This window comes from Papaver somniferum, chromosome 8, assembly GCF_003573695.1.
Source record: "Papaver somniferum cultivar HN1 chromosome 8, ASM357369v1, whole genome shotgun sequence".
NCBI classification, from domain to species: Eukaryota; Viridiplantae; Streptophyta; class Magnoliopsida; order Ranunculales; family Papaveraceae; genus Papaver; species Papaver somniferum.
The window spans coordinates 166787206-166804830 of record NC_039365.1 but is presented as its reverse complement, the minus strand read 5'-3'; the positions used below and the strand labels follow the sequence as shown (position 1 = coordinate 166804830).

At 37.0% G+C, this 17625-nt stretch overlaps 1 long non-coding RNA gene across 11 annotated transcripts; it reads right to left on the bottom strand.

Annotated features, from left to right (window-relative positions):
• Positions 1 to 2010: 2010 nt before the first annotated feature.
• LOC113303868 lies at positions 2011 to 16245 on the bottom strand. Of its 11 annotated transcripts, none has more exons than XR_003337827.1 (36): positions 16048 to 16245; positions 15174 to 15430; positions 14467 to 14604; positions 14207 to 14326; positions 13732 to 13813; positions 13310 to 13442; positions 13019 to 13192; positions 12791 to 12865; positions 12577 to 12689; positions 12427 to 12506; positions 12203 to 12296; positions 11949 to 12018; positions 11709 to 11853; positions 11394 to 11563; positions 10741 to 11191; positions 10423 to 10644; positions 10158 to 10314; positions 9864 to 10077; positions 9428 to 9740; positions 9291 to 9347; positions 9011 to 9138; positions 8685 to 8766; positions 8299 to 8398; positions 7982 to 8155; positions 7844 to 7889; positions 7511 to 7601; positions 7193 to 7421; positions 6899 to 7072; positions 6584 to 6805; positions 6349 to 6477; positions 6031 to 6256; positions 5380 to 5902; positions 5093 to 5295; positions 3298 to 4957; positions 3090 to 3188; positions 2011 to 2660 (listed from the first exon to the last, which is right to left on the bottom strand). It is a non-coding gene; the product is annotated as an uncharacterized LOC113303868 (long non-coding RNA). The 11 variants fall into 11 exon arrangements; XR_003337829.1 differs by lacking the exon at positions 7844 to 7889 and having other exon boundaries at positions 3298 to 3566; positions 3836 to 4957; XR_003337824.1 differs by lacking the exon at positions 7844 to 7889 and having other exon boundaries at positions 5380 to 5526; positions 5598 to 5902.
• Between the last annotated feature and the right edge of the window lie 1380 nt (positions 16246 to 17625).

Here is a 17625-nt window from a genome sequence, read left to right as displayed (position 1 = left end):
TTTCATTACAGCTCCTTTAAAGTTTTTTACATATAAATTTTATCTTTGCTAAAATAAATAGCCGTACCTAGATAGAAACGGACATTTCAAAATTCAAATGATTTTCAATCCGTGACTTGGCAAATCAAAAAGACAGATTCCAATAATCTAATGCATATGCCGGTGTCACTGTAGCGCAGTGGTAAAGTCGTTTGGAGATGATACCAGTTACCTGAGTTTGAAATTCGCCTGCGTCAAATTCTTTACCGAGCAGAATTAGCGCGGGCTTAAAAATTATGTTGTATTTAAAACCATCTCAAAATCAAATATATATAAGAATCACCTACCCACTGCGGATTTATATCACTATACCGGTATTTGTTTCTAGCTCGCATTGACAGAGTCACGGAGCTTAAAAAACGTTTGCATCAAAATCATGGTGACTTTACAATCAAAAACACCAAACAATTTCAAATAATCAAACCTTTACCATTTCAGTAATCAATAGCCAGGGTATTCCATTATTAAGACTGTAGGACAAAGGTTAGAAACTTTAAAGGCCTTGGTTCTGCGTCACTTATTCATTGGTTATCCATCTTTTCTGTCTCCCTCAATGAATGCTCTATCAATCTACATGAATGCCGTATCTATGTAGAGTCCTGTTTATAGAGTACTGACTACTGTGACGTCTCAACAGAGTATATAATAAAAAGTTCATGGATGCCTTTTCTTTTCTTCTTTTAATTAATCAAGGAAGTAAGAGTACGCTACTTCCATGTAGTCATTCACTTCATCTATCAATCCGTCATTCTGTCTCTGCTGAAAACCAACATGCACATGTTAGTCCTTGGGCCTGGCTTAGCTTACCGATACTCATTGTGCATATATGTAGTCGATTTCGGCCATCTCGGCCGAAATTTCGGTGAAATTCCGAATTTCGGTCCAAAAAGACGAGATTTTGTTAATTTCGGCCGGACGAAATCTTTGCGAAAATTTCGGCCGGAAACGCGTTTTTCGGTCGGAATTTCTGACGGAATATATATATATATAAATATTTTTTAAATTGAGTGGATTAATCTCAAGTACAAAATTAAACAGATTAATTCACTCACTAGTATTATTGCTTGTTGTTATGTTTGAATTTCTTGACCTAAATTATCATTTGGTGTTGATGATGAGGAAGGTGAACAACCAGATTTACTAATACCATGTTTCTTTTAAGTGGGTCAATACTCCCTCAATCTTCTAGTCTGACTCAAACTAGAATTGGAATTAATTGAATCTGGCAACAAACACTTCTTATTATAAAAGTTGGAACCGAAATTACACCGAAATTTGAAAACGGAATCTCCCCGAGACAATGTTGTACCAGTGTCTCGCTCGGGACGGAAATAAACCGGAATCCGAAATTAACTACCTTGGTCACCGCATACTCTGTTTTCAGGTCATTTAATTTTCATTCTCCGGCTACATTTATCACTCTTGTGCTTACCAATACTACATTTATCACCTTCAGTCTTCACCTACATTTATTTCAAGAAAAAAGAAAAAACAAAACATCATAACAGACTGCAAAATAAAAAGTCATGAATGATCATCATCACATTAGGATAGGATATTTAATTACACAGTCCAGCACTTGTGTTTATAACACTTTCGTAATCCTCGAAAACTCTACACTATCCAGATGATACGATGCGGGACAATAAATCTGGTTGTTTTTTTTAGTTGGTTTTTAGAAGCAATTTTGTACCTATTATTTAAAATGATCTCCTGCCTGCATATTGACGTGATTATGTGATAATGACTACACAATGTTTAAAAAATAAATACAGTGTAATTATCTGTGATGATATTGTACAACATTTGCAGGGATACGCCGGAAAAGCGGTGAGCATTTTATTAGCAATTTTTAGTTTATTGATTTTTTTTATTATTATTATTTATTTATTTATTTTCAGGACCGGAGTTTATTGAATCATTGGCATTTGAGCAAAAAAAAAATAATAATAATAAAAAAGAAAAAATCAATAAACTGAAAATTGCTGTATAGGATTAGTCGGTCCATTTATAACAAAATATGAAAAAGAGCGCTTTCCCAGAAGTGAAACCAAAGTTTTTCTGGTATTCATTCTTGTTGATTCTCTTCATCATGAGCATTATTCTGCAAAACTGAAGGTTAAATCTGCATGCTGCCCACTAATGTGCAGTCTCGAGAAGAGAATGAACTAATCTATCGTTTTATATTTTAAACTCTACTATTTCTAGAATGATAAGTCAAAAAAATCAAGATGGATATTGAAGAGCTGGATGAGAAGGAGACACCCAAAGTTACATGGGTTAAAGTTACAAAGTAAGTATGCAGTGTTTAGCTCACAGGTTCTTCTCTTCTGCTACAAATACTCAAATGTGGATGTGACCGGTTCTGAGGTTCACATTGTGAGCTTTTCACAGGGATCTTGGATCCATCTTTTCTACTCTAATTTCTTGGATGGTCTTGAGGTCTGTGTTGCATTTGGAAACAGTCCCTGTCCGAGCTTGGTGGAGGGCAGCGATCTCTTCTTGCCCTTTCTCTCATTTTGGCATTGCTTCTCTTCAAACCAGCACCGCTTTATCTTCTAGAACTTGAGTTTTGTTACCTCACAAGTCCTTAGACGAATTAACTTCATCGCTCCTAGTCACTGTATACAACTTAACTAGGTCAGTCGAGCAAATCTGTTGATTAAAATAATGGACTAGAAAGGATTTTGCCTCGTCAAAACATCTTAAGCTGAAACGGAATAACGGATAGGCTGGATACTGATTTTCTCTAATAATAGGTTGATGCTGCGCTTAGTCTCAGCCAAACTCAGAATATTGGAAAGATGATAAAAAGTCATTTCCCGCATTCCCACCAGGTTTGACAAATCTTAACTGTTTCATGTGTGTTTTTCGGTACATTAACAAAAGTACCACATTAGGGGGAAACACAGAAGCCAGGGCTAAAACTTCTGAATAGAACTGATTCACTGGCATAGCCGCATAGGAATTCTTCTATTAATTAACTGGAAAGGGGGATATAAAAAAAATGTCAAAAACTAATTTTACAACCAAAAACTTCAGTGCCATACCTTTCACATTTAGTCGTAAGATAGAAGAACTTCAGGAATCGAGGATAACGAAGTCGTAAGGTTCATCTAGTCCCTCATATTTTGCATAAATTCGAACCACTGAAACAAAAGGAAAAAGAAAAGATGGTTTAACAAAATAGAGATATTTCTCAACAAAACAGGAAAAGTAAAAAAGAGCACTTGGTAAAATAAGAGTGCAGGGATTTACCTGTCTAATCAGATCCACAAGAGTACTGGGAACTGATGCCATGTTAGCCATTTTGCCAAAGCTTGCAACAGCCAACTGCCCCACATCGAGTTGAGACATTGCACGGCATACTGTAACCAAAGTTTCAGTTGCAATGTGACCATGATTGCTCTCAGCCATACTCCTGGATCGTCAACTGCAATTATCACTTGGTAATCACGCTTGTCGGAACGCGTGCGCCTAAACCAGATCTTATCTTTTCGGTAATGACTTGCTATGTACGGAATTCCCTGCATCCACAAGTAAAAAATGACTCAGATAACCCAAGAGGACTGAGCCAATGGAAACCAAGTGACAAAAGAAAACGGGAATTTATATGAGGGTTCATGCTAATCCGTTTTCCAGTCCTGTAATCTCCTTGGAGCTTGCTGGCTACGGGGGTTCCATGACTGAACCTAATTGCTCAGCCAACTCCTGTGAAAGTCTTGTCGTGCTTAGCTCATATTCCCTCCACAGTTTAGTTGCATTCTCCTTTATACCACAAGATAAGGGTCTTCACCTTCTGAAAATCAGTTGAATCTTCCAATCAATCCGTTTAATGGATGCGGTCTTTGATATCAAATTGCCACCTACAATATTCTGAAATTGGGGGTTGGTACTGAAAGTGATAAGTTTTCCTTTCCACGGTTCTTGACTCAATTCTGATATTAGCAAACCAATCTCCTCTGAATCAACAGATACCTTCACTCTTTCTTTCCATTCTTTGATTGCATACCCAACACTATGGTAAGGGTTTGGTTTTGTTCTTTGTAATCTCCATCTGTGGAGCATTACTAGAAGGCATACTACTTGAAGGAGCAAGACCATTCTGCATATCACTGCTGTTAACCCACTGCTCCTCTGGTGCAACATTGCTTGAATCCAATGCCTGTGCATTACAATTAATTCTCGTTGCAGAATCATAGTTGGGCACGTGATCCCTTTTAATATCAGGCATTGTTTGTTCGCTAGAAGGTTTACTTGGCTCAGTTAAATCAGTTTCTGCACCATCATGATCCATACCATGCCATCTTCTTCATTCACTGGATTCCCTTTTCCATCTTCATCACTCACATTCTCATCATTTTCTTCTTCAGGATCTGTATCATCTTCCATGGCATCAGAAACTTCATCCAGGTTCATATCTTCTCCTAGCCCTTGATTCACCTTCTCATCATCGAGCTTCATTCCCGTGGGATCCGCACAAGCTTCTTCTTTATTCATCACAGCATCCCCCATATTGTCACCTTCATCGGGATCATCATTTTCAGCTTCGACGTCAATTTTCTGCTTATCAAACTCCTCACAATTCGTAGTCCCCCGGTGTCTTCTGCAGCAGCAGCATCTTTCTTGGCTCTTGATTCCCTGGAGTTCAAAGCTGAATCTTTCACAGATGATCCTGTTTCCTACTTTTCCGGTTTGTTATCTTGATTACGTTCATCATCTTTACCCCCAAGAGTTCATCAGCTACTTCACCATTTTCTCCAGTTTCTCTCATGGCCTTATTAGGTTCTCCTTCATCATTGTCATCGTCTTCAGAGTCCTGAGTAAGCTCAAAAGTCTCTGCGTTAAAATCGTTTTCCATCTCTATCCCTTTATCATTCTTACTCTGGAGATTATTCAAGGCTTTTTGTCCCCAATCCTGTAGAAAACAAACCAAGAAATGAAAAGAGAGCCACCACAAAATATAATAAATTTGAGCAGACTAAGGTTGGCTGAAGTTGCTGCCCAATAAAATAGGAAGAAGCTGAAATGATGAAATGTAAATACACTTAACTATAGTATTACTTGTCTTGAACCCAAAGAATTTGATCTTCATTGGTTATTTGATCACTCACATCATTCACACCAGCACCTTCACCCATACCAGTTCCAGTTGCTTCTTCAGATTTATCTCCACTTTCATCTTTTCCTACAGGTGGAATACCAAACCCTTTAAAATACGTTCGCTACCATGTGCGTCATTTCTGCCACCTGCCACTGACAGAACTTTTGCGATTCAGAAACTCGCAGAATTGAGTTGGGAAAATTTTATGGACTAAAAGAAAATGCAATAGTACTTACTGTTCGGTGCATGGCTAAGAACTCAAGTAAGATGCCATCACCAAACGTCAGGAGTAGATTAATCATCACATGAAGCTGCCTTAAATGTGGTTGCACTTGAGAGCACACACTTGGCTTTTTCTCCCCAGCATTGTCTATAAGTTCAACCTGTATAAAAAACACATCAATTTGATAGATACGAAGAATTGTGATAAGGGTAAAGTGATTGATTAAAATACATATGCCAAGTCTGATTGTTTCACCAAGCTTTTTGCATATAAGATCCAAGAAGATTCACCAAGGATGACTCAAATAAAACACTCCACAAAGTGATGTTTCCATGGGGCAAGTCCTCAGAAAGAATAGAACCGCTAACTGAACCGAGCTTCTGAACTGTTTCATTAATCTGCTCCAAAATTTTCTTGACAGATTCAGCAAATGCGGATTCAGGGTTGGTCTCCAAAGAACCACCATTACCAGAGGTACACATCAACTGATTCTCTGGATCCACACTGGAATAATATTCCTCCATTATCAGTTTGCCCTGCAAAAAGAGAAGTATTTTTATCTTCGAATTTCTTTTAAGATGTTGGTTGACAAGATAAGAAACAAAGAAGATAGCCTGACAGAACAGCTCATAAGCCAAATACAAAAGAAATAACCCATGCATACCTTGTAAAGAACATCTTCAAAAACGGCCAAGCAGCATCCGTGTAGCAGATTTTCTGCCACCATCTTGCTCCTTTAGAACCTTTATATCCTTCTGAATATCATATAATTCCTTAAGATTTTGCAGAACCAACTGCTCCATCTGTTTTGGGACTATAAAGGGAGTGGCGCAAGATTCTGGTGTTGCCACTATTTGATTACCACTGAGAAGATACTGGTCCAATGATTCCTACAAAAATGAATGTAAAATTAATTTAAAAAATGTATGTTAGATTCTTCATAATTACACATACTAACAAGGAAGAATAGGTGAAATTATACCTTTGATTTCTTAAAATTTGACGTAAACATCTCAATGACAATTGAGCAACCATTCAAATGGGAATCCTCAACTTTTCTCAACAACAAAGATGATTCACGTGACATGGTGTACAGACTATCAAATAGGTGCTGAAAAGTTCAAAGAAATATAAATATCAGAAACAGCCCTACTAAAACAAGGGCAAGATAACCAAAAACAAGATACACTCATTAGTCTCAAAAGATGAAGACTCACCTTTTGTTGCCACATGCACTTGTAAGTGGCATTCTGGTAAAGAGTAAGGAAGCACTCACTAACTCCATCAGAAACAACATTGTGATGATCCTTGTGTAAATTATTCAAGGAAGCTGTACATTTTCTCAACTGTTTCAAATGCTCCGCAAAATCATAAGCAACAAACCGGTGTTCCTGTTGAATCATGATGAGGTGATGTAGGAAAGAGGCCGATCTTCCAACCTACGAATAGAGATTAAAAAACGACAGAGAACACAGCATGAGAACTGGTATAATCCAACACAAAAGCATGCCATTTTGTGTGGTGGAACTTACTTGCTCTAGGCTGAAATCTTGGTGGAAAGTTAAACAAATTTGACGTACTTTGTAGTAGTATTTGATTGCTGTTTCCCAATTTGAATTAGAAGCTCAATTTGACAGAGTGTGCAACATCATATGATGGCTAAAGCAAGACCAGCTATTTGGATGGTTAACATTGAGCTCAGCATCCTGTGAAGATGCCCAGTATTTACACATTAGAAGATTGCAATATGATACAACTTGAGATGGCTTTGAGAAAAGGTACTAAGGTAGAGATCAAGATATGGACAAAACTTTAAGTAGACATACCTCAGATAGAACAGACTTGTGTCGTGATAGCCCGCTCTAACAACTTTAGAAAATGAGAAAGTGCCCTCCTCTTTCCAAAATTCTTGGCTTCATCCTTCCAGGGATCTCTATAATCTGTTGCAGTTCTGCAAATATTTTTTAGTAATAACCATAAATGCTTCGCTGTTTCTCGGTATACAAAGCATGAAGTGTCCGAACTTTTTACGTTGACTGATGAAATCTACAATCTCTGTATCGTGTGAACAAGTAAATTTTAGATTGAAGTCAAGAAAAATGAGATAAAACTGTAGGAAAGAAAACTAAAAAGTTCAATCGCACCATCCTTAAACCCCAAGTGTCTTTCCAGTTTCCAGGATACAAGCTTTCAAAAGCAGAACAAACTTCTCTCCATTCGCTGTACCACACTGGCCTATATCAAAGGAGAACAACAACAATTCAATTCAACCATAAGAACCTTACATAGGTCCTTAACCAAATTACCCTTTTTTTGAACTGTGGGATAAATTAGAAAAACAGGTTTTTAAATTGAAATCAAATTGTTGTTAGGTATAGGACTTGATTAAAACAATTTTCATTTTTAGCCAAGAACTCGGAGGACACCTAAAGAGCAAAAAATTAAGAGAAGAAAACTTCAACTAGATAAATTTTGACCTTTCTTCAAAATTGAACAGTTCGATGTCCATTATCATTGAATTATCTGTGAAAATGTGAATAATGAAATGAAATTTCGTTAACCATACAGCGGAAATAGCCCCGGAGCAGCTGGCATATGAGGCAGGTAAAATATACCTTAGCCAGAGGAATGCCCAGTGGTACAGCCAACAACATCTCACTGACATAGTAGCATCTAAAAATCTTTTGAAGCCCTGGATGATCCGGCCACTCATTCAAAAGAAACAAAACCCTTTGCTGAAGACTTCTTAGTGGCTCAACCATGCTTGCCACAGAAGCAGCATTAGAATCCTGGAAAGCAATAAAACACATGCACCAGTTCAGTAGAGAGTTCAACCAAGATATAAATATATGTACATCTCACCAAATATATATATATATATATAGAGAGAGAGAGAATACAGAAAACCAATCCAATTTGTTATGTGTGCAACCTTGTAAAAATTGTAGGTAACAGTAGGATGAGAGCATCCAAATTTTGCTTCACTCTCCAAGCACTCTGGCATAAGGTTTTCATCCTTTAAGTTCTGCAAACTATAAAAAGCAAAAATGTTCAAAACAAGTTGGTAGGAGCAAGTGCTCTATTTAAAATCTTGAAATGATAAAGCAAAAAGTAAAAAAAGCAAGTTGGTTTCATATGAGATATGGAATTTCTATAAAGCTAATCTTAAGTTTGCCTGTGCAATTTGCATTCATTGATAGCAGGAATCCCTTGTTCCAACTAAAAAGAAGGCTCAAATAGAGGCCAATAGGTAATCATTCTAAAGGTGACATGGTGATAAGTTGAACACAACATGCACAGTTTATCTAACATGCTCACCTTTAACCATCACCATTCCCAGCTTACAAGGATCGAGGAAGGAAGATAGCTTTTCTGCATCAGAGATTTGCACTACTCCGGGCTGAAAGTATAACCCACAAGTTAATAACAGTTAATTATTGAGGTAACAAAAACAACAGCAAAATATATCGTCTAGGGACTTCTACTAGGGTGCCTCGTGTCCAGTTACATCTTAGAGTGTATCGGTCTGAGATACATAACTAGTGATCTTCTTTCGTCACTCTCACATGACTCATGAACAGGTCCTTTTCATTAACATTTTAAATAACTGACGGTAGAGCCAAATGCTTAAATACTTCGCATACCATGGTGTCTAAGTACATTGTGTTGCTCTTCTGTGCATTTATCAGCGGAATACCAAACCCTTTATAGAATACAAGGAGTGCGTCATTTCTGCCACCTTCCATTGTAAGAATTTTTGCGATTCAGAAACCTGCAGAATTAGGTTGAATGATAAGATTTTATGAGACTAAAAGAAAAGGTAATAGTATTTACTGTTCGGTGCATGGCTAAGAACTCAAGTAAGATGCCATCACCAAATGTCAGGAGCAGATTAATCAACACGTGAAGCTTCCTTAAATATACCTGCACTAGAGAGCAGACACTTGGCTTTTTCTCCCCAGCATTGTCTATGAGTTCAACCTGTGTAAAAAACACATCAATTTAGGCATTTGGTAAATAAGAAAGAATTGTGATAATAGTAAAGTGGTTGATTGAAATACATTCGCCGCATCTAATTGTTTCACCAAGCTTTTTGCATATAAGATCCAATCAAAGATTCACTAAGGATGCCTCGAATAAAACTCTCCTCAAAGTGATGTTTCCATGGGGAGAGTCTTCAGAAAGAATAGAACTGCTGACTGAACCTAGCTTCTGAACTGCTTCATTAATCTGCTCCAAAGATTTCTTGACAGACTCAGCAAATGCGGGTTCAAGGTTGGTAATGGTCACCAAAGAACCACCGTTACCAGAGGTAAACATCAACTGATTCTCAGGATCCACACTGGAATGATATTCCTCCATTATCAATTTGCCCTGCAAAGAGAGACGTACTTTTATCTTCGATTTTCTTTTAAAATATTGGTTGACAAGATAATCAACAAAGAAGATGTTAAAAGATAGACTGACAGAACAGCTCCTAAGCCAACCCATGCATACCTTGTAAAGAAACATCTTCAGAACAGCCAGGCAACGTCCCTGCAAAAGATCTTCTACCACCATCTTGCTCCTTTAGAACCTTATCCTTCTGAATATCATTTAATTCCTTAAAATTTTGCAGAACTGCTCCATCTGTTTTGAGACTATAAAGGGGGTAGCGCAAGATTCTGGTGTTGTCAAGATTACCACTGAGAAGATACTGATCCAATGATTCCTATAAAATTAATCAAAAAAATGTATGTTAGATTCTTCATAATTATACATACTAGCAAGGAAGAATCGGTGAAATAATACCTTTAATATCTTAAAATTTGACATAAACATCTCTCAACGACAACAAGAATCTTGTGGGATTCAACCTTGACAATTGATCAACCAAATGGGAACCCTCAACTTTTCTCAACAACAGAGACGATTCACGTGACATGGTGTACAGACTATCAAATAGGTGCTGAAAAGTTCAAAGAAATATAACAATATCAGAAACAGCCCTACTAAAACAAGGGAAAGGAAACCAAAAACAAGATACAGTCATTAGTTTCAAAAGATAAAGACTCACCTTTTGTTGCCACATGCACTTGTAAGTGGCATTCTGGTAAAGAGTAAGGAAGCACTCACTAACTCCATCAGAAACAACATTGTGATGATCCTTGTGTAAATTATTCAAGGAAGCTGTACATTTTCTCAACTGTTTCAAATGCTCCGCAAAATCATAAGCAACAAACCGCTGTTCCTGTTGAATCATGATGAGGTGATGTAGGAAAGAGGCCGATCTTCCAACCTACAGATAGAGATAAAAAAAAAGACAGAGAACACAGCATGAGAACTGCTATAATACAAAACACAAAAATATGCCATTTTGTGTGGTGGAACTTACTTGCTCTAGGCTGAAATCTTTGTGGAAATTTAAACAAATTTGATGTTCATGCTGCACTATTGACAAGCTTCTGTAGTAGTATTTGTTTGCTGTTTCCCGATTTGAATTAGAAGCTAAATTTGAGAGTGTGTAACATCATATGATGGCTGAAGAGACCAGCTACTCGTAGCATTGAGCTCAGCGTCCTGTGAAGATGCCCAGCATCTACACAATAGAAGATAGCAATATGATACGACTTGAGATGGCTTTGAGAAAAGGTACTTTATATAGACATACCTCAGATAGAACAGACTTGTGTCGTGATAGCCTGCTCTAACAACTTTAGAAAATCAGAAAGTGCCAACCTATTTCCAAAGTTAATTCGCAGCATCCTTAAACCCCAAGTTTCTTTCCAGGATACAAGCTTTCAAAAGCAGAACAAACTTCTCTCCATTTGTTGTACCACACTGGCCTATATCAAAGGAGAAAAACAACAATTCAATTCAACCATAAGAACCTTAATTGTGGGATAAATTAGAAAATTAGGTTCGAAATCAAATTTGTCGTTAGGTTTAGGACTTGATTAAAACAATTTTCACTTTTAGCCAAGAACTTGGAGAACACCTAAAGAACAAAAAGTATGAGAAGAAAAATTCAACTAGATAAATTTTGACCTTTCTTCGAAATTGAACAGTTCCATGTCCATGGAAACTGGCGCCACCATTCCCACACCGGTATCAGAGTTTGTGTTTGAGTTCTTTGGTTCTAACATAGATGGAATCTTGAACCCTTTCCTTGCTACTTCCTGGTTAATGATAACCATTACTGTTGGTTGCAGCAAATTCTGCACAAAAGAGTATATTAGCCACCATATCCTTAAATTTCCCACAGTAGGTAAACTGCCATCAGTTATACTGTTAATTTATAAACAAATAAAAAATGCAAGGGAAATATATCAAGCTAGGAAGAAAGTGGCAGATTCCACTTACATTGAATTTCTGAATTATCCTCTTGGTTTTCAGGCGAATTCTTTTTGAGGTCTCTATTGTTACATGCTCCCATCTACATAGCTTCAGATGTTCTTTCAACTCACCCACAATGTTTTTTCTATGAGTTTCTATGTGTTCATCAACCCTGAAATAGGATTAATAATTCTAAGATATTTGATCTTTGAGAAAAAAGACACAGCATCTCCCATTACCATAAATCACTGTAGAGGGAAAACTTACAATGGCAAGAATTGAATTATAATAGCCGAAAACGTTGTACAAAATCTTCGGATTTTCCAACAACAAAGGACTGCATCACGAATAAAAGTGAGTCAGAATCTAATGGTACCAGTAAAAAATAGGTTACGCGATGGAACTAATACGCATTTCAAACTATATATGAAATGATTAAATTCTAACCAATCTCAGAATAAACCAAGGTCAAAACATAAAAACAAAGCAGAAGGAGCTATGTCAGCTTTTGCACACCATACCTTGGATCTAACTTTTCGTGAATACACAATCAATCTGGCCAAGGAAAGCAAGAAGAAGCTGAAGAGGCATCTTAAATTCCCCACCGCTGGAAGTCTGAATAAGTTCTTCTAAGTTGCAGATTTCATATAATATAATTCAAGCATATATCAAACTTTCATACTTCCAACTGGCTATGGAATTATTTTTTGAAATAATAAACAATAACAAATGGTAGCACACGTACCTATGAATTGTAGATAGACCATTTACAGAAGCATCGGATGTTTGGACACGATGAATAACACCATATAATGGAATCCGTAACTGTAAAAATGAAAATAGGATATTAAGTCTTTTATTGTCGTTCTTAGGGAATGAAAATGCTAGAATCTACCTTTCCAGTATTCATCTCATACTGTTCCTGAACTGCATCGAGCAAAGCTGGCCTGGATTCAAGCTCCATCTTCTGCCATGAGAATGCCACTATGCGAATTGGCTGGAGTTGAACTGTATAATGCAATTAAATCTTACTTCTTCTTTTTTCAAAGAAAGAACACGAAATAACCTGACAAAAATATCTTCTTTTCTTTATGGAGACAGTTGCTTACTAGAAAGCAAAATTTTGGAGCGCTCTCCTCAAACATCTGGCCATTACTAAGCAAAAATTGTAATGCTGCAAGGGACTATAAAAGAAACAACAGTACTACACATAAATTATGGTTTGTTTATTATCATTGAATTATCTGTGAAAATGTAAATAATGAAATGAAATTTCGATTAACCATACAGCGGAAATATCCCTGGAGCAGCTGGCATATGAGGCAGATAAAATATACCTTAGTCAGAGGAGTGCCCAGTGGTATAGCCAACAACATCTTACTAACTTAGTAACATGTAAAAATCTTTTGAAGCCCTGGATGATCCGGCCACTCATTCAAAAGAAACAAAACCCTTTGCTGAAGACTTCTTAGTGGCTCAACCATGCTTGCCATAGAAGCAGCATTAGAATCCTGGAAAGCAATAAAAGACGTGCACCAGTTCAGTAGAGAGTTCAACCAAGATATATATATATATAGAGAGAGAGAGAGAGAATACAGAAAACCAATCCAATTTGTTATGTGTATAACCTTCCAAACAGTAGGTAACAGTAGGATGAGAGCATCCAAATTTTGCTTCACTCTTCAAGCACAAATGGAGCAAGTGCTCTGGCATAAGGTTTTCATCCATGCTGGTGGCCAGTATACCTTTAAGTTCTGCAAACTATAAAGCAAAAAGTTAAAAATAAGTTGGTTTCATAGGAGCAAGCGCTCTGGTTTAAATTCTTGAAATTATATAGCAAAAAGTAAAAGAAGCAAGTTGGTTTTATAGGAGATATGGAATTTCTATAAAGTTAATCTTAAGTTTGCCTGTGCACTTTGCATTAATTGATAGCAGGAATCCCTTGTTCCAACTAAAAAGAAGGCTCAAATATAGGCCAATAGGTAATCATTCTAAAGGTGATATGGTGATAAGTTGAACACAACATGCACAGTTTGTCTAACATGCTCACTTTTAACCATCACCATTCCCACCGTACAAGAATCGAGGAAGGAAGATATCTTTTCTGCATCAGAGATTTGCACTACTCCGGGCTGAAAGTATAACCCACAAGTTAATAACAGTTAATTATTAAGGTAACAAAAACAACAACAAAATATATCGTCTAGGGACTTCTACTAGGGTGCCTCGTATCCAGTTACATCTTGAGCACCCTAAGTATAACAACAACGACTAAAATGACTACGAAAGTAATTATAGCAGTATATAGTGTATAGGTCTGAGATGCATAACTAGTGATCTTCTTTAGTCACCTTCACATGATTCATGAACAGGTCTTTTTATTAACATTTTAAATGACTGACGTTAAAGCCAAATGCTTAAAAACTTCGCATGCCATGATGACCAACAAAATAACTTACTTCCATCAACTGCAGACACTAAAATGTCGCTGATAAATGCATAGAAAAGCAACACAATGTACTTACTCGCTCAACAAGACCACTTGAACCCAAGAATTGATGATGCGCGTAGACCATATTCTTCAAAACGGAATCCTGAATCAGGTTTCATTCTTCCTCGAGATTTTCGGTCTCCTTTGGAGGTGCCTTAAAAAGGGAAGAAAATATTTATTCAGGGTTAATAACTTCAATGGATCACAGTAGAGACATTAGAGTCAAATATAAATAGGATAACATAGCTACTTTATTAGATACAAAGTGCAGCCAGTTGGATGTTTTAACAATACCTTTTTGCTTATTCTAACGATAAATTGGTCTCTTTTTGGCATATAAATAAGTTGGAGCCACAGAAGAAAGACCTCTACAGCCAACTGGACAAACCTGAATTTATCACTTTACGTGGCATTACTGGCCCTCCACCAAACCTGATGCAAGAGAATCATATCTGTCAATGAATCTATTCGGGGGCAAATATACTATCTGGCAGTTTGATCTTTAACTTTAGCAGTTAATATCAAAGTCTAAAACCTCAATTTAACAAAATGTTTTCAAAGGTTACCAGAACAATCTAATTGAAAAACTTCCATAAGAAGTTCATAACTCCAAAAGTATCAGTATTACAATAAGATGGCAAAAACAATTTTGATAATTGCATTCCAAATAGCAACAAAACCAAAACCAAACATTCGTCCTCTCAAACCATCGAAAGTTAATACCATATTTACAACTTTCATAACGTATATTGGAAAGGTAATACAATGCTAATACCAAGATATATTTTCTCAGAAAACCTCATACACTATTGCAGATCCTACTATGGAACCCAACAGGGTAAAATGTAAAACCAAGAGAAATGCCACACGTTGTACCATAGAAATCTCAAAAATACCAAACCAACAAACATGAAAAAAAAGTGGAATCAGTTTGATAGACAGCAGAGAGAAGGGAAAGGCAAGAAATTAGCATGTATTTTTCAAAATTTCACTCTACTTACCACAAAAACAATTGCTTCCACGCATCTTCTGGGAGCAATACATAACTCGCCCCTCCACCAACGTATCAAGAAGCTCGGTCCCAATACTGGAGTCCTCTGACGTTGCATCATTTATTAAGTTGGAATTGTCAATGGCATAGGGCCTTCTCTGAGCAGTTGAACAAGCCAAATCATAAAACTCAGAACTATGTGAGGCACCATCATTTGTGGTAATTGCCATGTCTTGGTTCACATAATGAAGCAAGTGTTGCCACCATCTACCAATAACAATCAAACAGAGCAGTTAAATTAGTTATTTGAACCAAAATAATAACAAAAACCAGCTCGAAACAATCTAGCAACGCAAGGCTAGACCTTAACGAAAATGTATATGAAAAATAATGAACAAAAAGGAAATTAGCTGCCCACAAAAAGGGCCTAGACTGAAAACCCCAATAACCTGTAGTGCTAATTCCTGCAGAACATAAATGGCATCAACAGTTGATCCATGCTGTAATGTGACCCAATCAAGTGAACCTCGTGCTGGCGGGATACATAAGTACGAGCATTGTAATGTGACCAACAGTTAAAAGAAAATCTAGCAGGGCTGAGGGTGACAACAGTAAAGCCAGAGAATGCTATGGAGGAAGACCTAGAAATCTCATGGGCATTGCAATTAAGTTTGACATGAAATTTATACGCGAAGGAAGATGTTTTTCCCTAATTCAAACTTTAAATTATAGTCCACCTACTTCTCCATTTCCTTCTATAATCTTCTCTAATTCAAACTTTAATGCATTCTACTAGGGATACTTGTTATATTCAAAGTATTTAAATTCTTGATTAACATAATCCATAGGATTCTTATTAGTTGAAGCAAGAAAACCCGACTTACCAGAATCATAAACAGTAGAAGGATGATTTAGATGGTTCATACTGATAGGCAATCAAGCACCAATTCAGTTGAAATGCCTACTGTGATCTTTAATGATAGCCTGTTGAAATGATCCATGAAACCCTTTTTAGTGTTTACAGAGAGAAGCGCAATAAGGGATTTTCTTGTTAGGGTTTGAAGAAATAGTGGGATAGAAAATGGGGGTTTTTCATCTGTGGAAAAATAATAACAAGCCTGTTATAGGGGCGGCATGGTTTATTAGAGGGGCGACAGTGTGATAGTAATGTCTCTCTAGTTGGTTAGGGGATGTTTTATAGGGAGTGTAAATTGATTAGATTATCCTCCCCGTTTTTTAATCTAAATCAAAGATAAATTGAAAATTTGTTTTCTTTCTTCTTCTCTTCTCCTCCTCCCATTAACCGTAATCTCCATTAAAACTCAAAATTTCATCGTCTTCGATTAATCGATGATTCGAAAATTAATCAAGTGTAGTGTAATGACTTATATGAGGTATGTTTTGAAAACCCAATTACGATTTGGTTTAATTTGTTCGACTTAAGTTTAATTTCTATCAAAAATTAGGGTTTTAGACGAAAATTGAAATTGAAATTTCTGGATTTATGTGAGTTACGGTTGATTTTAACTCAATTACGAACCGTAACTGGAGATTTTGATGTTGTTACGGTTGGTAATAGTTCAATTACCAACCGTATGTTCTTATATCTGAGAATTTTCTTCAGTTACGGTTGGTAACCATTTTAGTTTACGAACCGTAACTCAGTTACGGTTGGTATCGAGCATTTGGTTACCACGGTTAGTATCGAGCATTTGGTTACCAACCGTAACTGAGTTACGGTTCATATCGAGCATTTAGTTACCAACCGTAACTGGTTTTACGATTGGGTTTTCTTCAAATTTAACCAATTAAGGTTGGTAGTTCATCTTTTACGAACCGTAACTTCGATTTACGGTTGGTTATGAGCAAAATTCCAACCGTAATTAGCTCTGAAAATGTAAAAAAATTGAATTTCTTACGTACTTTAGATAACTTTGAGCAACAAAAAGCTAGTTGGGACTAATTTTGTAGCAACATGAAAACTTTCCCAGGGCTTTGAGCCCTAGCACAACCCATTATGGAGGTTTTATATAAAATGGTTATCCCTTAGTAGCATTACTGAGAACGAATAGTAGATGCTAGGGGAGACACTAGATACTTTTAGCAAGAGAGGCACGCGTAAGTCATGAGTAGCTAGGGGTGTGATTGAAGCTACTCAACAAAGGACTTTACAAGAGTAAATAAGGAACATGTATGATCCAACCAGGAAAGAATTGTACGAGGGGTTGGTCACGGAAGAAAGAGGCTTAAAGAAGGGCAGAAAGTCCATTGGAGGTGCGAGTACTAGCCATAGTCAGCCGTCATCTAGCAGCGAAGAGACTCCTTTGGAAGAGGATGTGCATGGTGTGGGTACTAGCTAAAGAGGTGGTCGCGGTGGTCGTAGAGACGGTGGTCGTCGTGATGGTCCTCGCACTCTTGGTGGTGGTACCACCAACAAAAGAGGTCGTGGTCGTCGTGTTTAA